The sequence below is a fragment of the Protopterus annectens genome, chromosome 3.part1, assembly GCF_019279795.1.
Source record: "Protopterus annectens isolate FY-2018-M chromosome 3.part1, PAN1.0, whole genome shotgun sequence".
NCBI classification, from domain to species: Eukaryota; Metazoa; Chordata; order Ceratodontiformes; family Protopteridae; genus Protopterus; species Protopterus annectens.
Genome location: NC_056732.1, coordinates 428,422,949 through 428,446,836, shown reverse-complemented (window position 1 = coordinate 428,446,836; position 23,888 = coordinate 428,422,949).

Sequence of the window (23,888 nt, the reverse complement as noted above, 5' to 3'; positions counted from 1 at the left end):
TGAATGAATGAATGAATGAATGAATTAATTAATTAATTAATTTGATAAATGCATGTTTATTGTAATGTGTATCCTATTTGCTGTATGCTCCTTGCCTTAGTCTGCTTCTTGTGGAATCTTTAAATCAGACATACCACACAACTGATGTCAAGACTAGTTTGCCTGTACCCCATCTCAGCTGGAGCAGCCTTAGTTAGGCTGTATCCCACCTCAACCAGAGAACCCTATGAAATCTCCTGACAGTTGTTGGAGCAATAAATGTAATGTGGTGGCAGCAAAGGAATTCCCAGCTAGAGGCATAACAGAGGTATGACATGGAGGCTTCAAACTGTGCTGCCCAAAGAGACGTTGTATACTGATGGTATGGCATCTGTCATGTTGCCATTTCTGTCTGCCACCTGAATATATAAACTCCCTCAGGAATAAAACAGGCACACCAATTGGTAGAACAAAATAAGAAGCTGAGAAATGGAAGTACTCAGAACAAACTTTATTATCCACGCATATAAAACTGGAATTGAGTGCTTTCATCTGTTTGTACCATCAGACTTCTTCAGAATCCATAAATCGCACCTTTAATAATGACATTTAAATATCCTTAATTCATAAGTCATGTGATAAAAATATCCAATAACAAATCACCAAATAAATTCATCTGTTAAAAAAATACCCCTCCAAAAAATTATCCTATAAATACAATGAGATCAACTACTAAGAATCTTATAACTAAAAAAATCTATTGCTTTACAGCTAAAATCAACTAAAAATTTAACAATGAAGGATTTGAGGTGTAATACACCAATAATATAGTTATGTTAATTCAGACCTGGGGGGACACAAGCATTTAATTGCCACATCATCTATCTACATTCAATCAGGACTTCCCAGGGATCACCCCTCACATCTTTTGGTATAATGTCCAAACCATAAAAAGCAAAATTATGTTCTAGAAAACTTCACACATGTTTATATAAGGATTTTTTTTTTTACATTTTTATTTTTAATGTCCTTTGTCCTGAAGATGTTCATATATTTGTTCCCTTAGTTTTCGTTTAGTTTTCCCAATATAAAAAACAGTACATTGTAGGTATTTTGCCATATAAATAACTCCAACAGAATTACATGTACAATGGAATGAGGTCTGTATTACTTGTTTTCCATTTTTTACTTTTTCTTGTTTTAAAGTAAATTTGCATTGTTTACAGCATCCACATCTAAAAGTACCCCTCTTCCTACTAGACAAATGGGAAAATATTTCACCTTTTTCGAGAAACCCCTTAAGTAAGCTGCCACTTCTATAAACATAGGCCTTTCCCCTAGAATAGCAAAAGTATTACTGAAATAGGAAAACTATTCCTGTTCTTAAGAAGTATGTTTAAAAATAGCCCCTATTGCTTTCAGTCTAAGTGGTGATAAAACATTATCAAAAGTGTTGCTTCTGTTTTCTTTACTGATATCCCTGAACACCTCTGTAGTCATATTGTATGAAATTTTAAGGAGAAGGATAAGACAGTCTTCCTTTCTCTTAATCTCCACTTCACATTGAATTGAGGCCAGAAGGGATTCAGGACATCCTCTGGAGAAAAACATTTCAGCTAAGTTCTGCCCCTCACTTGCAAAATCTGCATCTTCAGATAACATTCTAGCAAGGTGAATGAATTGGCCTTTGATAATTACTCTTTTGACGTGCTGGGGATGACAGCGATAATAATCCAATAATGCATTTGAATAATGTGGTTTTCGATAAATATTGGACACTATTTTCCTATTATGGTTGTCCTTAGTAATCAGGACTTCCATGTAGCTAATTTTGTGAGACCTAAATATATAGGTGAATTTTAAAAAAGAAGTTGTAGAATTTATGTAAGTAACAAAATTCTCTACTTGTGTGATAGGGGCTTCCCAAGCAATAAAGATATCATCTAAATAACATACATATAATTTCAAAGGGGTAGAGGAAAACTTATTGATAATAAAATGCTTTTCCCATTACAGCACAACTGTATTGGCATACAAGGGGGCACAGGCCGCCCCATTGCTACCCCTTTTTTGTTGGAAATATTGGCCTTCAATAGACACATAATTATATTCGAAAACCATTTCCATAAGGGTGGCCAGGGTATTAATCTCATTATTTTCCAAGTTTCCAGAATCCACTAAGAATTCCCTAAACCATTCTAAACCCTGCTCATGTGGTATTACATTAAACAAATTAACTACATCCACAGTCAAAAAATATAAGGTTCTCTGAGTAAGGTACTTTCTATAATTTAAGTAAAAATCCCAGGAATCCCAACACAAGAATGGGTGGAAGTCCAACAATATTTTTAACCTGATGTCTCAATATTTAGCCAGAGAGTGTACCTTAGAAGTACATGCATTGACAATAGGTCTCATCTGGGGGTCTACAAGGTTTTTGTGAAAACTAAAAAGTAAAAAACAAAAATATAAATAAAAAAAAAGATTTTTTAAAAAAGAATATTTTTTTATTGATTCACTCTAAGAACTTAAAAAAATAAGAGAGAAGAGTAAAAACTTTGCAAAAAAAACCACAGACAAGCCGATTTCAGAAAAGCATTCAAGGTTTTTGCTGATTCCTGCTACTCCTTCCGCCACCTCATTACCACAACCAGTAAAACCAACTTTGAATGCTTTTAGTAGTGAGTTGATGGTAATTCCTCCACCTCTGCCTTCAGGAAGACGTCCACCAACAGAGAGTTGTGCTAGTGTAGTTGCTTGCCAAGAACCCACTACAGAAAGCCCAGTTTTCCCAGGAACAGTGTGCTTTGCAAGGTTGCATGACTGGTACGGCAGAGAAGTCATTGATATAAGGAAGCAGTGGCGAGGAGCTCAGAAAGATAGTCATTGACTGAATGTTGGTTCAGTAACTGCTAAACTGAAAATTAAGGGCTGAAAATGTACTTGCTGTAATTATTTAGATATGAAGGTTAAGCTTGGCCCTCCCAGATGCAGCAGTTCCTTAACTTTATTAAAAGTCATTCTTCAGAAAGTGCTAGACTTGGCAGTTGGTGGTGTCTGTTTGATTGGTATGATTTGCTTCCATTTTTCACTTTTACATGACTTATTAGTAGTTGCTGTTCGATTCAAAAGAGGCATAGACAACTGTTCTTTTCTAGTCGTTCATCAACTAGTGACATTATTAAAAGTCAATTACTGAAAACAGAGAAATTTGCCTAAAACAATTGAGTTACATCTCTGCATGAAAGACCCCCCCTGCCCAAACGAAAATAAATAAATAAAAATAAAAAATAGTATCATGCTGAGACTGCTGCATTTTGGAGATGAAGCATGGTTAGTATTCCTATAAATCTTTTTTTATACAGCTGTACAATTGGCAATAGGAGTTTATCTGTGCCATGTGCTGGAAGTGTGATTCACAGTCTATGAGTCTTTGGCTCATTTCAGTTGTAGATGTAAAAACACAAATCTAAGCTGTCTTTTTTTTAACTATCTGTCTTTGCAGAGCACGTCTTTTTTAGTACACACATATTTAACTTTTATTGTAGATGTTTTCCCTGATAGATCATTTTCTTTATCAAATTACACTTATTAATGAAGTTGTACTTCTTACATTGTCTCTCTAGCTACCTGAATTGGCATCAGTGTCAAATTCAGCTGGTAGGGGTGGAAAGGGAAGACAGAGTGAGGAGATCCCATTAATTTGCATTAGGTGATTTTTCCCAAAGGATTGAAAATACAGGTAATTGCTTGATGTCCTTGTGCTGCTTATTTAACCTGCTGTGGTAGAATTCCTATTGGCTACAACCTACCACTTCCTTATGCTTATTATGTAAGAAAAATACACCAACAGTTTAAGAACCAAGAACACAGATTAAGCAAAATAAAAAGAAATCAGAGTAACAGCAACTTATCAAATAATACATTATTACTTTAAAATAAAAAAAAATGTGCTACAACCAAAGCCATTCAGTTTTGCTTTAATACAGTGGAGTCTTGATCCTGCAGTAGCATTGCAAAACCTAATGCTTTTTGAACTAATGGCTTTAGTTATTACAGTGTAATAGGATCTGTTGTTTGAGAGATGAAAATTGTATTTTGCATTATGTAATGCTGCTTTTGTATGCACAATAGCATTTGCTTAACCATTCTTTGTGTAAGAAGGGAGGGGGGGTTCGTCAGGTTGGTATAATGGTTAATGTGTTTACCTCAAAGACACAAAGAGCAAAGTTTCATTCTAACCTTTGAGGGAAATTTGCTATGCTTAAAATGGTTCAGAACAAATGTAAATGGACAGAAACACAGTCGAAACTTTTAAAAACAATTTAATGCAAATAAAACAAATATAGAACAGTAAGCGCTTTCACACTTAAAATAGTGCTTATTCAGACCATAAAACAAAAACCAAGTCAAACATTTATATACTGATGTCATCAGTCTAATTAATTCAGATAAGCAAATCAAATATCTCATATAATTAAACAATTAAAACTACTAATGTTATTTAAAGAATTTTTTCCTTTTAAAACAGATTTCAGAGAAACCCTACTGTTCAGTCTTGGATATTTATCAGCCTGCAAAGTAATAATTCATTGCAGCTCACGTTCTTTTGTAAATTTCCTGAGATCACCCCCCTGGGGACTCATCCATACCTATTCAATAATTCTAAATAAAAATATATGACAGTCTCCCTTTTCAACAGCATGTTTAGCTATAGAATTTCTATCATGTTTATGTAAACAATAAAGATGTTCCCTAATTCTTTCAGCTAGGGAATGACTGGTCTTGCCAACATAGAAACTATTACAGTCCATGCAGGTAGCAATATACATAACATTGGCTGTAGAACAATTAGCTGAAACCTTAAAAACAAATTCAGTACCTTTTGAAGGGTGTACAAACACATTTGAAACATTAATTAAAATGCACTAACTGCATTTATCACATGGCTGCATCCTGTCCCCCACATCACTATTCATATACACTTTCTTACTGCTATTATAACATAGCTGTCATTTCAAAGATTTTCTATTCTTGAAACAAAAAAGGGGGTAACTCCTACAAAATCTTGTATACATTCATCCGTATGCAGAATCGACCAATTCATTCTAATAATATTACATATCTTCCCAATGTCACTAGTGTAGTACAGCAATATAGGCACAGAAGGATTTGTGTTGGATCTTCAACAAGTGTTATTATTATTCACGCCATCTAACTGTGAATAATAGGGCTGAGCCCTATCACTCATGTATGTCAGGGTCTCTTTCTACTAGTATTCACTTCTTTATTGCTGCACCCTCTCTCTATAAAGTCATGCTTGAGAGTATCCAGGTCTTGACAGAACCCAGTGTCAGTAATATTAAGTTTGGAAATATGTATGTCCTGTCCTTTCAAATTATTTTTGTAAATATATCCAGGATGCATGCTATCCCTGTGTAAGACAGTATTTCTCCTACAGGGTTTTCTATATAGCCCTGTCCCCACTCTAGAGTCAGTCTAAATGGCAATGCTCAGATCTGCTCTGAGCTAAAACAGAATGGCATTAAATATACTGATCCAAAGGATATTGCCAATATCCTGGCAGATCGATTCAGTGCCAACTTCACCCCCCCTCACCCCCTAAATAGCCCATCTCAATACCGGAAGATTGCCAAATTCCAGTAATAACGGCCACACAGGTACAAAACGCACTCTCTAAAGCCAAGAATACAGCATCCATGGGACCAGATGACATCCCGGGCTGTGTACTACATGAACTACAATATGAACTGGCACCTCACCTAAGTGTCATGTTTAATCATAGCCTCACCTCAGGTTTCGTGCCCACTGAGTGGCGCAGAGCTACAGTTATCCCAATCCACAAGCGGGGATCCACCTTGGATCCCAGAAACTACCGTCCCATCAGTCTGACAAGCCTTATCTGCAAGGCCATGGAGCGTATTATCATGGAACTTATAAACAAAGACATTGGCAACCTTCAAACACTGGACCCCACCCAGTTTGGGTTTGTGAAGGGCCGATCTTGTCTCCTGAACCTGATTGACTTCTTTGAATCAGTCTCCAGAGCCATGGACAAGGGTAAGGTGGTCCACACAGCCTATCTAGACCTTGCCAAGGCCTTTGACACCATCCCCCACTCTGGAATCATAGATAAACTTACTAAGTTGGGCATTAATCCCTATGTCACCCAATGGGTTGCTAAATGGCTTACTGATAGAACCCACACTGTAAAAGTAGCCGACTCCAAATCCAGCTCCAGACAAGTGACAAGTGGAGTACCTCAGGGTTCAGTCCTGGGGCTGCTCTTGTTTGGCATCTACTTCTCTGAAGTACAAGTCAACACTAAGGGACTCTGGCTAACAAAGTTTGCAGATGACTGCAAACTGGGAGCCATTATTGAATCCCCAAATGATGTGGATACTCTACAAAAGGGCCTTACAGAAACAGATGCTTGGTGCCAGAGCCATGGGCTCAAGCTCAATGCCAAGAAATGTATTGTTATCCCCTTTGGGAAAAAACATGTATCCATAAATTACCATATAGGTGGCAGTACACTAAACACAGAAAGTGTGATAAGAGACTTAGGGACACAGGTGGACAGTGGTCTCACCTTCAATAACCACATCGCCACAACAGTCAGGAAATCCTTCTATGTGGCACACCTCATCACGAAGGGCTTTTCATCCAGAAAAAAGGAGGTCATTGTCCCACTGTACTCATCCCTCATTAGACCCATTATAGAATACAACGCCCCATTTGGTATGTACCTCTCAAGACATCTGCAACAACTGGAAAGGCCTCAGAAATACCTCACTAAAAGAATCACAGGCCTAAAGCAGATGCCCTACGCTGACAGCCTTAAAAAACTCCAGCTATACTCTGTCGCATATCGTCTACTCAGAGGTGATCTCTGCTTAACATACAAGGCCATGTCAAACCCAGAGCTGTTGGACATGCTACACTTAAAGAAATCCCAATCCCTCAGAGCTACATGCTCCAGGGATCTAAACCTTGTCATCACAATAAACAAAACATGCTGGAGGGATAGGTTCCTGACCCAGAGACTCCCCAGACTCTGGAATAGATTGCCCATACATGTCAAGCAGAGTGCCTCTTTGGACCTCTTCAAGAGGAACCTTGACGATTGGATGGGAGAAAGGAAATTCACCCCAGGGATCACGTCAGTCGCCCTGCTAGACAGGGGTCCAGGAAAGTAAATAATGTGGGAAGAAATAGCCAGGGAATTGTTATGGCTAGGCTTGTATAGGCCCTAGGGCTGATAGCCTAGTACCAACCTATGAACCTATGAACCTATGAACCAGTACCCTTAGAGACCTGATCATCTAAAACATCAATACAGTTTGTAGACCAATTCTATGTAAACCTCAAATAAGTAGTAGTGGTGTGCAGATAATCAACAAAATTACATAAGTCCTCAGGAGTCCCTTCCCAAACCAGGAAGCAATCATCTACAAACCTCCTGTAAAACTTCAAATGTGTCATAAACTCAGTGGTATTAAACAAATAATCATACACCCACTGAGCAAGAACTATATTGGCGTAGCTATGGGCATAAGATATGCCCATAGCTACGCCTGTTTTTTTTGTAAATGCAGGGAGTCCTCAAGTAAAAAAGCATTATTCTCCAATAATATCTCTACGAAAAAACATATCAAATCTATCTTAGTTTTGTCGTATGAGCTACATTTCCTTAAGAATGTCCTAATTAGTTCAATCCCCTCAACATTTAGCATGACAGTAAACAAAGACACTACATCCAGGGTTACTAGTAAAGTCTCCCTAGACAAAACATAACTACTAGTGAAATCGTATGGGTCCCTCAAAAAATGTCCAGTGTCTCTTAAACCTGTCTCTACCTGGTAAATAACAGGTTTAAACATCTCATTGAACAAAGAGAATGGTTCTGTTAACCACCCTTGTCCTTACACTGTGGGTCTAAAGGGTGGAAAGACTGTTTTTATGTACTTTTGGAAGCCACTGAAACAATGGTATTACAAGATGATCAACAGTTAGGTAGTGTACCATCTAGCAGCAAATCCTCTATATATAGTTTTATTTTGTTGTGAACAGAAGTGATGTAATTTTCATCAACACTAGAATAAGTATTAGCATCAAGTGACATTTCACTAATCATTTCACTATAGTAACTACAATCTATCACCACCACAACACCACCATTATCAGCAGATTTAATAACCAAATCACTGTCATTCTTCAACCCCATAAGGGCCTGCTTTTCTTGGATATTCAAATGATAAAAATCACTTTTCATCTCACCAGTATACATCATGCATTACAAATCTACTTCACATTTTTTACAAAAAGACTCAGCCGCAGCTGATAATACAGGTATGCAGGCTGATAAATATCCAGGACTGAATGGTAGCATTTCTCTGAAACTTGTTTTAAAAAGGAGAATACTCATTAAATAACATTAGTAGTTTTAATTTGTTTAATTATATGAGATATTTGATTGGCTTATTGGAATTAATTAGACTGATGACATCAATATATAAATGTTTAACTTTGGTTTTGTTTCATGGTCCGAAGAAACACTATTTTAAGTGTGAAAGCTCTTACCGTTCTATATTTGCTTTATTTTGTTTTTAAAGTTATCAGCTATGTTTCTGTGCATTTACATTTGTTCTGAACTTTACTTATTTTGATTTACACACAGTCTGTCCCTTGGGCAATTTCTTTTACTTCATTGTAGGCTTAAAATGGCCCACAAGAGCAGCTGACCTAGCACTTGACTAAGAACCTATAATGAAGTATACACTGTTAGTGTCAGTGCTATGAATATTTGACAACTACAAGGCTTGATCCAAGTGCTTCATCTCTTTTCCCTTTACTCCAAATGTATACTAATCCCCAGTAAATGTATGCTCATTAAATACAGAGATCATATCAGTCACCCTAGAAGAAGTAAGAATGACATTAAGGAAAATGAAGTCAGGGAAAGCACAGGCTCAGATGAGATCACAGCAAATATGATAAAGATGCTTGCTGAGATAGGGGAGAAATGACTCCTGAGGGTACTCATAGCAGTGTGGAGTGAAAGGCATATCCCAGATGACTGGAGAATAAGCATACTCATGCCAGTCTACAAGAACAAAGGGGACATCCACAACTGTGGGCATTACAGAGGCATCAAACTCATCACATTACATGAAAGTTCTGGAGAGGTTGATTTATAAATGGATACGCAGAGTAGTAGAATGTAAGATGGGAGATGAGCAGTTCAGATTCAGATCAGGATGTAGCACAATTGACCCAATGTGCAGTGAGACAGATACTTGAGAATAAGCTAGAGATGAGGAGAGAGAGTCCAAATGGGCATTCCTAGACTTGGAGAAAGCATATGACAAGGTGTCAAGAAAGCTTATTTGGACAGTACTGCAGTGGTTTGAAGTCCCAGAAACATTGATAGAATTAGTGCAGGCAATGTACAAGGACCCAATGACTCAAGTACGAACAGTGTTCAGCCTCACAGAGGGGTTACCAGTGGGAGTGAGTGTGCACCAGGGGTCAGCTCTGAGCCCAGTGCTATTCATACTGATGATGGACTACATTAGCAAACAAGTTGTAGGGGACAGATCAACAAAGTTGCTGTATGCAGACATTGTGACATTACAGGCAGACTCTGAGAAATAACTAAAGCAAAGTACAGGGAAATGGAATGCAAAACGGAAGGCACATGGGAGGGTGGCATTGAATTGAGAGAAATGGCAACAGTTACTACAATACCCTGACCCCCATGTATAAAATCTGAAAAGGGGGCTTGATGATGATGATGATGATCAGAAAAGGTGCACCATAACTATAATATAATCATTAAAACATTTTCTATAGTACTTTGTATTATATCCCAGAGTGGGTTAACTGTCATAAAATGTTGAGAATGGACTACATGGTCTGTGATGGTAAAGTCTGTATAAATAAAGATTTATCAATACGGGTCATTAATAAAACAGCCTACATACGCCAGATTAATCATATTTTCAGACATTCTTCTAAGATTATGGACTGCTTTGTTAGATTTTCAGAACCCCTGCTCTGTGGCATAGAGGGATACTGCCCGACTATGGGCCACTGAGTTTAAATGGTGTCACTAATGCTAGAAGGACTGAGCAGAAAAGGATTGAGTGAGCAGGAAACATTAACTTGCTTGTCTTTGAGTAGAGAGCGAGAGACAGAGAGAGAGAGAGAGAGAGAGAGAGAGAGAGAGAGAGAGACGCTTTTGGTCACATGATTGCCATCATGCAAGTAAAGGCTTGCATGAATCTGAAAATGAGCAGGTTTAGAGATGTGTGCTTAATCATCTTAACTTTATTTTAGTATCCCTTATTAGCATATGAGGGGAAGCACAAACATGCACACACACGCATACAAACACACACACACACGCACACACACACACACACACACACACACACACACACACACACACACACACACACACACACACACACACACACACACACACACACACACACACACACACACTCACACACACAGGGATTAGGAGGCACTGCAGTGATGTTTGTTCTTACATTTACCTATCTAGAAATGCCTTTATTGGTGGAATCCCATCCAGGGAACAAAACATCTCCACAGCTGCCTGGGTGAAAATCCTCCTGGTCAGGTCTCAACTCTGTACTAGTGATAACAGGTCTTGGAGTCTAGACCAATGGGGGAGGGACTCAAAGACTGTCAGGCATGGAGGCAAAAAGCAAAAAGCATACAGAGAAATATTAATCATATTTAGGAATTCTGAAGTCTTGCTACTGCTGTGCAAGTCATTAGAACATATAAAATAATGCATGGTATGCCATGTAAGGGTGGTACAGAATGACAGTTTTAAAAGACAAAGAACACTTGCAGAATGGTGGTTGACAGTGGTGAAGCATCTCTGTTGTAATAATTGACTTAGATGCCTTCGACTGTGGTGTCTGATAGGTAAGGTAACTGTACAAAGACATGATACTGGCATACGAAACTGTTAATATTGATTTCATGTTTCATGGTGAGGATGTGAGAAGGGAAAAGTAAGCCACTGTTCTGAGAGAAGAAAATATCAGAATCACTGTTAAAAACCTACTCACACAACGAAGATTAACGAACGATTTTGGCAGAGTGCTGTTAAGTGGTGGAGTAAATTAACAGAGTCTACTAAGGAAAATAAGAATTAATATAGACTACTAAAGGAATTAAGGATGTAGGGTTTTTAATGAGCCCTAGATATAGAAAATGGACAAGAAAGAAATATGATGAATTTGAAGGGATAATGTGATCATTTTCTACTCCAAAGGTTCATCAATGCAACGCGACAAAGAGAATGTGATCACAGAAGATTTTTTTTGTGGCTTGCTTAAAGGACAGGGTTGGAAAACAAGATTAAGGTATACCTTCTGTCACTAATTCTTTCTTTGTTCCCTTTCTGCTTCATTCTTTTCTGGTTACCCCAGTGCCTAATCCATTGCTTTGTCACCCAGCATCTCCTAAAGCCCCTGGACTATGAGTTCTAAGGCTGGGGCCAATTTGGAACCTAAGAGCATCTGAGAGGGGTCATGCTGTTGACTACTTCCACTGGGGAATTTTTTTCATTTGTGACCTACTCCTTAATTTCCCACTATTCTTTCAATAATTCTTGGGAAACTCCAAACAGTAGCTACTAGATGGTAGAAAAGAGTTCCCAATATACACTGGATGACTGGTAACATAATGAAGACAGAAGACAAACCACTTATAAAGATTAGAGACCTTCAGACAATAAACTATTTGAAGAGTAGTTGTTCTCTATCAAAACTGACTCTGAGTTGCAACACTGATTCGAAAGATGGCAAGGAAGATGATTAAAATAATGTAAACCTATTCAAAATGCACTACTTGAGGACAGAATGATATATCTTACAAGATACTTTCCAATTTATATGAGTATTTTCTTCATCAGTGGCATCATATCCTCAGGCAGCATGAAAATTATGTAATGTTTGCCAGGGAACATGTAGCATATTTGATTTGAAAACAGAGAAAATAGGGATGATTCCTGCATTTTTTTCTGTTTTAAATGACATATCAAAGATGTGATGATCAAATAAAAATATGGTCTGAGAAAGTAGGGCATTTTTCCTATATGCTTGTGCCTTGGGAGTGGGGAATGGGCAAGGAAACATGCTGAGAATGCTTCTTGTGTAAGTGGGGGGTATGTTCTCCTCTGTCATATCACATGCTCCTCCTTACTCCTCGCTATGTGTGTGTGTGTGTGTGTGTGTGTGTGTGTGTGCGCGTGTGCGTGTGTGTGTGTGTGTGTGTGTGTGTGTGTGTGTGTGTGTGTGTGTGTGTGTGTGTGTGTGTGTGTGTGTGTGTGTGTATGTGCAGTGTGTGCATGTGTCTGTGTGTGTGTGTCTGTGTGTATGTGCGTGTGTGTGTGTGTGTGTTATTGGCAGGTGAAACCAAAGAAGAAAACTTTTAAACCAATCCTGATGGCAGTCTAAATTAGAGATTCTGCTAGCCAACCCTGGCCTTGGTGAAAGGGAATGTATGGACCGACTGTAGATGGAGGAGTTAATAATCGACAGACAGTGGAAGCAAAGGGTACAAAAATGATTCAGCAATGTGGCATTTGATTGAGTTACTTGGTGTTCACAATGTGTCACTTAACGTCTGGTAAAACAATATCCAGAGAATCTCACTGTCGTTATTTACTTCCAATGTCTTATGGGTAAACACACATTACAGGTCACCACTCTGCAATACAAGATAACTCAAGAAGCTACTTCCTTTCGTAAGTGGAAGGAAATGCTGTATTGTAAGTGCTAGCATCATATGTCCATTTTATATAGCATTAACAATTACCAATCTCCAGTGATTAATGCAGAGAAGAGTGTGTTATTCATATACAGAGGAGGTCTTTGTGAAAAAAAGTACTTCTGCAAGTCAAGTTGCTGTCTTCTAGATGAGGAAAAGGACTACTGTTTAACCAGACCTGGATGAGGATCTACTTATTTTATTATTGATGTTGCAGGAAAACATCATACCTTACATCAGCAAGATAGAGGCACACATGAACTTAGCACTGAATAATTAAAAATGAAAGTGGTCCACGTATTGACTCATAGCTCTCAACTGTACAGATTTTCAAAGACTGACTGACAGATTTTTGCCTCATATTTTTTGTCTGTTCCTCATAAAGTTGTGGTTTTCCTGCAAATCACAGATGACTGAAGTCGCCAAATGATGGCATACATTTGAGTTTCAGACTTCTTATCCTTCAGAAATTTCATGCTAACACAAATCCTGTTATTCTAACAACTTTCTAGGTTTATACAAGTAATATTTAAAATGTGTCCTTATTTTTGGGCTTTTGCCCCCCCCCCCCATTATTTTAGGCTTTGTCTAACATTTTTTGTACTAAGTGATTGAGAGATATAATTGACATTTCCTAGGTCTCACAAATGAGGGCTGTTATTTGCTGTTTAGGTCAATAAACAACATCTTATTGTTCCAAATGGTGTGTTAATTACTGAAGGGAATGTTTTGCCAAACAGTCTTTTTTTATCAAATCCTATTGCAAGAAGAAAGCATTTTGTCTCCTAAATAGTGTGACAGTCTCAAAAAAGACTACAGTTATAATACTGGCATAGGATGATGGTATGTGGGAGTAGATATGGCTATTTCTGTGGGTTGGACATCTATGATCCCATAGGAGTAAAAAAAAAACTTGCCAGTTTCTAATTTTACCTTTATTCAAAAAACTGAAACTTGCTGATTTGAGAATCAAGGAATCACATTCAGTGAACTCTCCTGTTAAATTCTATACTAACACCATAAATTCAGATTAGCATGTACCATTTGTCATCAGTGTCACTTTAAAAGTCAATATTTTCAACGCAACTCTGTATGAAGACAGTTGTTCAAAAGCATCTATATATTTCATACATTTATATATTTCCCATGAAGTGTGGGCCACTGGTGATGCAGCGTTTTTTTTTTTCAAAATTAATTTAGACAATAATAGAGAGGGTTAAAAATCTCAGAAATGGCACAAGATATTGTTCCAAGCAAGTTACATTAGTGGCAATCATATTAATTTCTGACATGCCTCTGAGACCTGTGACAAGTGGATCGTTAATTGATTTTTGAATGTAACCTTCCTGTATTGTCTAATTCCAATAGTTTACAATCTATGTGATATACTATTTATTAAAACTGTTGATTTTGGGATACCACAACATATGCCCTTTAGCTAATAGGAGCGGCAAAATGCAGTAGTCTGTAAAACAAAGCAGAATGATTTACGTAGAATGTCTTATACCTTTTATTTCACTAGGACTACATTTTTCTAATACTGCATTAGTCAGAATCTCAATTTCTAGCTTGCTCTAGTGATATTGTATTGTGCTACTTATACCTTAATAATTTGTATATTTATTCTATTGCTACATAAATTTGACTTTGGCCTTCAGGAGAAAAAACAGGGTACTGCAGAAAGCACTTTACTGTTATCAGTATGTGGGCAATGGGGACTGGGGTACTGTCACAAGCAATTTACTAATGACTGCATGTGGGAAACTGGTGTACTGTTACAAGTACTTTACTGAAACCTTTATGTGGGAAATGAATTACTGTTATAGCACTTTACTAATACCATTCTGATAAAACTTAACATTCATTTCAGATGTTTAAAGTGTTACAATAGCAATTGAGGAGTTTCATTCTTTTAAGTACATGGGTAGCACACGTACCCTATTCCCCCTCTATCCTTGCATATCAGCAACACTAAATCTAATATCAGCTCTACCCTCCTGAAACTGGAATATTTCCTCCCACTATTCAAACATTCCTCAGAGAAAAACATAAATTCTGTCATTGTTCATCCCTTTGTGCTACTTTAACCTCAAAGTGAATACCACTTTATCAATTTCCAGAGTATGACATGGCTACCTATAAATTAGAATGCAGACCTAATTCATGAAGCACTTCATAATGACGGGCCTTTCTCCATCAGCCGTAGGCTGGCTGCATGGAACACACATTATAAACATTGATCTACAGTTTATAATATACCAGACTTACAAAGGCATGCTGCTGACCTAGCCACAGATAACAAAGCTTTCTCTGTCCTTGATCCAGACTGTGGCACTCAGTGCCCACAGATATTCACACCATTCAACTTATAGTCAATTTAGAAACAGATTAACTAATAACCTATAAAAATGATCTGTCTGACTCTGTTTCAAAATATCTGCAGTCATATAAGCTACACCTCAATGAGTAAAACAGTCATCAGATATTGAGGAGTCAAAGTGACTACAAAGCTGGTTCTCTAGCAGCCTTTGTTTGTGTTTGTGCTGTTTTAAACAATTTTGTAATTTGGTAATTTGGTAGTCTTTCAACTAGAACTAAATAAGCTACTTTTAGTCTTAAGAGGGACAGTAAACTGCCTTTGTCCAAATGATTGCTTGAGGCCACATAACAGAGCTTGTTTTCATTGACCAACATGCTCTTTTGTGTAATATTGTGTTCTTCTGGGTTGCTTTAAGCTCCCCTGCTTCTCTATATGACCTTGAACCACAGGATTTATTGAAAAAGCAGGCTCATAATAAGTGGGATACACTGCAGTAACACAATGAGGAACACTATGAAATGACAAGTGTAATTTTTTTTCTTTTAAGTTATAATCTTGTGTGACCTCAGAGCTTTCAACCTCAAAAATGTATTCTGGTTTCTATCTAGTCTTGTGGTTCGCACTGGAAGCTGTATCCTACCCAGTGCTACCCTACAGTGTGTAGGGCCTGCATAGACCCCACCTGCTGCTATGAGTGCACAGGCACTTTAAATGTATTGCTGTTTTGCTGTATAGCCAACATAAATGCATTTTTCAAAGTCACTTTTTATATCTATTGTTCCTTAACCAATGCAAATTTATCATTAGCGGTACTTTACAAGCACTTTTTTGTGCAGCACCCATGCCTACCATCACATTGATGTAATACTGTATGACATCTCTGTCCATTTTCTCCCCTAACTAAACACTGGGTAATATCTGAGCCAATCCAGTCTTGATAGATTATCATCTGGCATATGTACCTACTATTTCAGTGACGCATGGTGTCATGCTGCACTGTTCCTGAATATGCTGTTTTTAATACTACCTTTTTCACTTGTGGGTATTATTAGTAATTTATTCCTAATAGAAATTGTACACTTTATCCCTGTGTTTTTTTTCACCTGTTGGTTCTGTCAGGACTGTGATCTTCCTTGCACTTGGTACATGCTATGCATTCTTGTAACTGCTAGTGTGTTAAGGTATCAGCATACCTTTTGCATTTAGTGCAATAAGGTAAGAGAAAAATCAAATGAATTCTGCCTTAACCATTAAGAAATTAGCTAAGTGATTAAAAACTACTTTAACCACCAATTTTATAGCCTTTACTTGCTCAGTCACTCTTGCCAATACAAGAATTCAATCTATTTTACCTCTTCTGTAGTCAACCATTTAGCACTTGGTATTTTTATAGACAGAGTGGAAGGTTCCTAATGCTTTTCAATAACCAGCTACTTGTAGAGCAACATAATAACATTTGTAAGTATCTTGACACCCTTGAGACAATCCTTTCAGTCAAACAAGTAATCAGTGTGTTACACTTAAGCCCGTACTCACTATTACATGTGTGTGCATCATAACCACATATGTTGATGTTTTGAAAAAAATCACTCCCTACAACTTCTATAATTTGCCTCAGCTTAGACCCAAAATGCAACATTTCTCATCCAGCCCATGTATAAAGGCCACTTAGTAAAGGGATTCACAAGGTTACAAACCCTAAATCATCCTCTGCCCATACAAATTGAAATTTGTTAGTAATTGGTGATAACAATGTCAGGTACCCCCTGCCCCCTATTCCCTCCCACCCCCGGTGGTCCCACCTTTATTGCACTCAAACACCTCCCATCTTTCTAATAGCCAACCACAGCACTAACCCAACACTACCTCCTCCATCTTCCCACTACTATTACACCTCCTCAACTAACATGTACAAGTATACCTTTCCTATGCTCACTGCATGCACTCTCCTTGCATATCTTACATCCTACCAAAGCTCCATCATTCCCCCACTCAACCACTACCACTGTACTACTACTCACACCACCACTCATGTCTCACCCACACTCAGCTCCCCTCCCACCAGCTCAAAAACCATCCCTATGCACCCCCCACATATTCTACCAACTATATTGCTCAAACATAAAGCATCCCTACAACTTAACATAGTAACCCTCCCACCATACCTATTACCCACAGAGCACAATAATAAAGTTTCCCTTATAAAAAAACACATTCAAAAACTAAGAAAACTAATAATCTCATCCTTATCAAAACTAGCCCTAAGTGGAGACATCCACCCCAACCCTGGCCCTACCATCTCCAACCCCAATCTTCATAATCAGACTAGAAACCACAACTTCTCCCATATTACAGCCAATAGCAAGCCAAGTGACTTCCTTCTACTATGCCTAAATATTAAAAGTATATCGAACAAAGTCCATGAACTCCATGCCACCATAGACTTGTACACCCCAGATATAGTCATCCTGACAGAAACCTGGCTAAAACCGCACATTACCAGTGAGCAAATACTCCCTACAGGTTACGGCATACTAAGAGTAGACCGGCTAAACAAAAAAGGAGGTGGTGTAGCTATAATATTTAAACAGCTTCTAAGCATCCAGATTTTAAAATCATCAGCTCCACAAATAGGCAATGAAGAAATAATATATACCAACCTCAAAATTAACCAAAACAAAACCATCAACATAATTGGATGCTACTTCCCACCTGGCCAAAACATCCCTCCCCTAGAAAACCTCCTCAGCTGGTCTACCCACCATCTCCCCCAAGAAACTATCATCTTAGGTGATTTCAATATTGACTGGTAATCCTGTTCTGGCAAAAATCCAACCCATCATGTACACCTTCATGGCTTCACTCAACTAGTCCAGTCACCAACCAGGATAAATAAAAACTCCACCAAGCACACTACCCTGGATTGGATACTAGTCAGTAAGAGCCCCCAGTCATATATAACAGGCTGCTTATCAGATAGCGTCAGTGATCACTCCCCAACATTCCTACTCAAAAAATACCTATACCAAGCTAAACCTGTCATCTACCATCAAATACGTAAAAAACTAAACTTTAACCCACTCACATTCATCTCATCCCTCAAAGAATGTAACTGGCATCCTCTAAAGTACTTCAGTCTAGATGATGCAGTTGAATTTTTTAATACTACCTTCCTGAACATCCTTAATTACCATGCCCCCATAAGATTCTCCAGAACCAAAGCACAACCCTCCCCATGGCTACAGAAAACCACTAAGTCAGAAATGAAAAACAGGGATAAAGCCTGGGAGCACTGGTGCAAAACCAAAACCCACTCAGCTAGACAGAAATTCCTAGAACTACGCAATAGAGTCAAAAAGCTAATAAAACAGGACAAATCCCAATACTACCAGTCTGCCCTAGTCTCCTCACAACACAGCCCCAAACAATTCTGGTCCTCCATAAACTCCATCCTCCACCCAGTAAAGTCAGTACCCCTCCTCCTAACATCCCTCACTCCTCAGAAAATATTGCTACCTCATTCAACACACACTTCACCCAAACCATACTATCACTAGCTAAACAACACAATCCCCCTCCCCTCCAACCCACACCTTCAACTAGTAATCTCCCCACTGCCTTCTCTTTTTCTCCTGTACCTACCTCCAACATAAAAAACTCTTAACTAAACTTAAACCCACCAAATTAGCAGCAGACAGCCTCCCAAGTGAATACCTACAAATCGCAGCTGATGCTCTGGCCTACCCAGTATCCATCTTGATTAACCGATCTCTGTCAGAAAGTTACGTTCCCACACTGTGGAAAGTATCACATATAATTCCCCTCCACAAAGGCAGACCCTCCACAGAACTAACCAATTACCGCCCCATAGCTATTCTCTCTCCACTCTCCAAAATACTAGAGAGATGCATACACTCTCAGGTCTCAGACTACCTCCTTACTAACAACCTCCTTTCCAGTACTCAGCATGGTTTCCGACCAAACCATAGCACCACCACTGCCTTACTCTCCTTTACTAACACTATCCTTCAGCATAAAAACAATGGCTATCTCTCCTCTGCTACTTTCCTAGACCTATCTAAAGCATTTGACATGGTCCCACACAAACAACTTGTCTCTGTCCTCAATAACCTATCCTTCTCACAATCGGTCACCAACTGGTTTCAGAGTTACCTGTCTGACCACCAACAATCCGTTGTATGGCAGAATGACACATCTCCCCAACTACCTGTCTCCATAGGGTTTCCCCAAGGATCCATCCTTGGACCCCTACTCTTCTCTGTTTACACCAATAATCTAGCCTCTGCCACCAAACATGGCACACTCATACAATATGCAGATGACTCGACCATCATCTGCTCAGCCCAGTCCCTACCAAAACTGCAAAAAGTCACACAGGAAGCCTTTTCCTCTGTTGAAACATGGTTATCCGATGCCCAATTAATACTCAACCCAAACAAAACTAAACTACTCATCTTCCAACCCACCAAACATACTCAAAACAACTCTCACTTTAACATCACGGCAAAAGACAACACCACTATATACCCAACTGAACACACCAAACTGCTAGGAGTGGAAATAGACAATAAACTAAAATTTGACATTCACATATCCATGACTATAAAAAAAGTCCACAAAAAACTAGGAGTGTTATACAGAGATAAGCAATTTCTCACCAAAGCAGCAAAGATTTCAATAGCAAATTCCCACCTTATCTCCACCCTACTTTATGCCTCTCCAATATATACCAACCTAAGGCAATGTGATCTAAACAAGCTAGAGACCTGCTACAACAAAATAGCCAAATTCGCCACAGGGGCATCCTACCATAGTCACCCCTGTCTCTCACTTGCTGAACTGGGCTGGCTTGAACTCCCTCACCTCCTTCAGTGGTATCAACTCTCACTCGTCCACAAACTAGTAAACCATCCACTAAATGTCCCATCCCTCCAGAGTCTACTCCAACCCTATCGCACCACAAAACCACTAAGATCCAGCAGCAAAAATCACTTGCAGATCACTAAAGCCAATAACTCTGCTGGTGAAGCACTATTCTCTTGCGCCATAGCCAAATTATGGAACTCACTCCCACTCACAATTACCTCCATACCATCATGCACCCACTTCAAAACTTTACTAAAAGCGCAACTAAAAACATGCTGGCTATGCCCTTGCAACTCCCACTCTAATATCATCCACCCCATCCAACCACTAACTACCTTGATTATAGCAAGCTCAGATGCTCATAAGCTAGTACTTATTATACAGCAAGAACGTCTTCTTCTTGTAACATTTGTTAATGTCTGGTATGCACTTCACAGATAAAGATTCTAGTTGTCTACTGATGTACTATGTTCTTCATCTGTAAATATGTTGTAAGTAATTGCTATGTAAATTGTTATTCACTATGTAATCCAATGTATATACTGTCTGTTTATTTTAACTCTGGAGCTTTTCTCCCTGGGCCTCCGCTGAAAATGGACCTACGTCCAGTCGGACAGTCCTGTTCAACAAATTTAAATAAATAAATAAGGTACACAGATTCCACTCTTATCAGGCTGGATATGAATAAGGTGAACATCAGTTGCCTTTCAAGATCTTCGACATTAGGAGGGCTTTGAAAACTTTCACACCAGGCAAATATGGCTATGACTTGATAGCAAGCTATGCAGATATAAGAAGTTTCAGAATGTCAACCCAGAGAGACATGCAGAGTGACATGGTGGATCTTGTTATGTATCAAAACTCTTGCCCTGCATGGAATTCTACCAATCCAGAGAATGATGCCCAACCTCAAAGAAAATACCACTGCCTTTAATTAATGAATACCTAGATGGTGTCATTGTAGGGGGCATTGCATGTCAGTTTAGGATGAAATTACTGCAGGCCTACTTGCTTCACAAGGGTTTGACTATACCTTTGTGGCATGCCTTCTGAATGCTGGTTAAAGCCTTTTCTCCCCATGCTGTCTGTTTTAGGGAATGTCTGTCTTCTGGACATCACAATATAGCAAAAAATATATCAGTAGGTCCTAATCCAGAAGTCAAAATAAGCTGCCTGATATAAAGGCTGTCTTGCAACTTGAACAAATCTCTATTTGTGTTGTTTATTTTAATTCAGTTTGATAATGAGGTAGATGGGCTGGTCATTCAACTCATTTCGGCTCTGACTTGCTCCTTGGGCAAAAAACAATGACATGCAATTGTTACATTAGAGTGAGCACTGAACATTTAATGATATTTGGTAAGAATAATACTTTGAATTTGCATTTCCAACATTAGGTTTATAATCAGTATTGATAGATTTGGCAACAGAGAAAAAGAAACTGATGGAACAATTAAATGTTGTAACAGAGATGTGGGTTCATGTAGAGAAAACACTCCCTGTATAGCAGACTACAGAACCTGCCATGCATCTAGATCTATGACTATCTATATATGAGCATATTATTTTTTTGTCAGAGATCCAGTTATAAACAGAGAACTTCTCTATGACCCTCAGACAGAACTTTGTGAGTCCAGGTCACACTAAACAACATAAAGTGCCCCTTCATAGCTTCTTTAAATCACCTCCCATGTCCCTAATGACCATGAAAACTTTCTAAATGTGTTCTCTGAATTGCCCATAAATTATAATACTTTTATGACATGAGATTTCAGTTGTCCAGCTATTAATTAGTAGAGATGTTCCACACATGATAAGCCTGCCCAAATGATACTGCAACTAAATAAATGCAAACTTCCTAGAACAAGTAGCTTACCCACCAGGTGTTTTACAATTGTCTTAAGAAACATAGCTACTTTCTGCTCCCCATTTATTGTATTTGCATCCCTTTTATAATATGATCACAAAGCAATGGCCTTCTCTGTCAGAACCATAACCACCTTTAGATGCTTTAAAAAACTAAGTTCTTAAAACTCAATGATAAGTACTAGCGCTTCTACTCATTACCTCCTCCTCCATGCAGCTGACATTTGTACCTTAGAATTTTATTCACATTTGTAAATATGCGTAGTCAATGGCTAATAGGAACTATTAGAATGGGAAAATAATATCTGCAGTAAAAGAAGAAAAAAACTATAACAACTTGCAACTGGCCACCTAGTAGCTTGTTGCTGTTATTATCAGACACTCACACTCTGAGTACTTCAGCACTTCTGGGACTGTAAATCCACCAATGCAGTATCGGCATTCATTTATGAAGATGTGATAGCTTTGCAGATTCAAAAATCAATGCCAGAACATCTATGCCTAACAACTGTGCTTCCTAGCAATTGTTCCTTGGACCCCTTTATACCATCCTAGTTACGTCTGTTAGTATTGTTTACCTACTTTCAGATAAGTTTCTATTAATTTCACATCAGTTACATTCAGGGAAATTTCACAAATCCTTAATTCCCAGTTTCCTTTAAGGGTTACCTTAAAAAAGTCATAACCTCCATCTCCAAACCCAAAAATTCTCTTACACATGAGTCCTAATAATGTTCCTGAATGCTGAACCAACACTGGCACATACTACCTAGTGGAGACCCTACTAAACCTTTTCACTCTAAACAACTCCACTAAATATGTTCCTGAAGCATGGGAAATTGCCACTGTAGTGGCCTTACAGAAAGGCAGCTATGCCTCCAGCCCTGGGAACTACATACCCATTAGTCTAATTAGCCTAATTTGCAAAGCTATCAGATGCATTATATCAGACTTTACAAACTTGGATGTTGCAGACATTGCTTTGGTCCCATACTAATTTGGCTTACTTAGCCTATCACACTATTTCAAAAGGGTCATCTATGCTTTGGACTGCAGCCATGTGGATCAGACTGTGTACCAACATCATACCAAGGCATTTCACATTATTATACATCTTGCTATTATTAAAAAGCCTTAAACATTAAAGTTCTAAACATAAACTTTTATATTATAAGGTGGATAGCAAACTGTCTGTTTTACTCAACATATATACATATTTAAAGGAATTGAAGCTACCTCAGAAAGTAAAAACATTACCAGTGTGGTTCCTCAGGGCTCTGTGTTGGGAATGGTATTTAGTAACTACTTTTTCTACCCTTACACCACTAACCGGGACATATATCTAACTAAATTTGCTATCAACAAGTCCTTCTATATGGCCATGTTAATATTTATGGACATTATATCTAAATTAAAAAAGTAATCATCCCCTTCTACTTTTTCTTATGAGACCAGTCTTTGAGTATGATGCCCCCTTTGACTAAATACATTGTACAACATGAATGACCCCAGAGGTTCCTAAATAAAAAGAATACATGCCTGAAAACCATTAACTGCCAAAACAGACCTGAATCCCTATCACTATATTCTGTGTCTTATGGACTCTCCCATGGTGATTTATGTTTAGCATTTAGGATTATAGGAACATGCAAGTCAAGTGATCACGAGGACTTTTAAACAGATTCTTTTCAAGCACTTAATACTGCTAACCTCCCAGATTGAGCAATGCTATACATGATAACCCAGGTGTAAATTTATGTCTAGTCATCCAGACTAGCCTTAAAGGTAGCAGCAGTGGTACTTTGACCTGAAGTGATAACTTATTCCACAGGCTAAAAATATGTTGAGCTAGGAACCTGTCTCTCCAGCAAGTCTAATGTTTTAAGTCTTTATGGGTAAATTCAGGCCAGTAAAGCCAAACCCCCACTAGTTGTATATATGCATGTATAAGCACATGCCTTACCTTTGTTATAGTTTCTGGGCTGTGGCTCGAATGAGTCCT